This window comes from Anneissia japonica, unplaced genomic scaffold (genome assembly GCF_011630105.1).
Source record: "Anneissia japonica isolate Jap-2015-1 unplaced genomic scaffold, ASM1163010v1 scaffold8218_len373358_cov135, whole genome shotgun sequence".
NCBI lineage: Eukaryota > Metazoa > Echinodermata > Crinoidea > Comatulida > Comatulidae > Anneissia > Anneissia japonica.
Window position 1 is genome coordinate 289,383 of NW_022699643.1, and position 1,645 is coordinate 291,027.

Genomic DNA, 1,645 nt, shown 5'->3' on the forward strand with positions numbered 1-1,645 from the left:
ATTTGAGGAAACTGGTGGCCATTTTGAATATACAATTAGCAAAGTTCCGTGATGCATAACACGCGTAATGCCTTCCTCGTTCCGTTATCAAGTGATAGTTTTATAGATTTTTAATTCTTTGGGGTCCAAGCCTCAATATATTATGATATATTGCACTATACAGTAAACTACAATAATTACTATACATTAATGCCTATACCCTATATTTACACACAACAGTCACAGATTTTTGTATTGGAAAAGTGTCCTCATTTTGGTCGAAATGAAGAATGTTCAAAAATCCGTAACTCCGCTTTGGCTTATCCCATAGGAATGGTTGACCCCTCATTTTAATCCTATTTTTATGTACAATCCATTGATATTACTTCTAAAATGAAATATTTAACTTTAAAATTGCATGATTCTGCCTAATGAAACTGCCATAATTCTGCCGTAGGCTCTAGACTTAGGCCTACTTCTTCTAGTTCTTATAGGCTCATTCCCACAGCCGTTGAATTTTTTTATTTGACCCCATGTCAAAGGTTATATTTTATTTGTAATTGCGCCAAATGTAAATACGCCGAATGTAAATGCGCCGAATGGTAAAAGGGCCGAATGGTAAAAGGGCCGAATGAAAATGCGCCGAATGGTAAAAGAGCCGAACGTAATGGTAAAAGGGCCGAATGAAAATGCACCGAATGGTAAAAGAGCCGAACGTAATGGTAAAAGGGCCGAATGTAAATGCGCCGAAGGGTAAAAGAGCCGAACGTAATGGTAAAAGGGCCGAATGTAAATGCGCCGAATGGTAAGCTGTTACCGAAGGCAGCGATGGCGTTCCATCTGCTCTGTTTTAGTTTTCCCCGCACAGGCCTTTTGTTTTTCACTGATCAGTACGGTGATATTTTAAGTTATCTGTTATAATGACCAATACTGTAATAGATATGTTTGGTCGGACTCTGACTTGTCCGACCTAATTGACATTTGGTCTGAACCAGAATTTTTAGATCTTGCCGAAGACAAAAAAAGTAGGAAAAAAAATCGTGTTTTTGAGCTATAGATAAACGTTTAAACGGTCTGGGTGACACGACGGCTCAGCACGTTTGTAACAAATTAAAAAACCTTAGATCGATGTATAAAGAGTGTATAGAAGAGGAGGCCTGTACAAACTAGGCCTAGGTAGGGTGCCTGAATACAGATCATTTCGGTCGCGCTTCGTTTCGGTCGCGGTTTGTTTTCAACAAATATATGGAGCGCCAATGGAATTTCGAAACGCTAAATTTAATATAACTAGGCCTAATTTCGTTTTGTTATGAATCCTACGCTTTCTACTACATAACAAATACAGCAAATAAAATAAATACTAAAATATGATATGATGTTCTATATTATTATTATTATTATTATTATTATTGTTATTTATTTACATTGTATCTGGAAAAAAACAGTCAATTTGCCATTTAAATTACTGTAACATTATTTTATTAACAATTATTTTTATTAGTATTAAAGTTTGTTATTTTTACTATATTACTGTACAGTGTATAACTTGGTGCTATTTTTCTTTTTTTACAGAAACAACGCAGATGTTACGAAGTTGACCGAGTTTGAGATACGTTTTTTTGGTTCTTGCTATATATATTGATATAATTTTTATTAATGCTTGAAT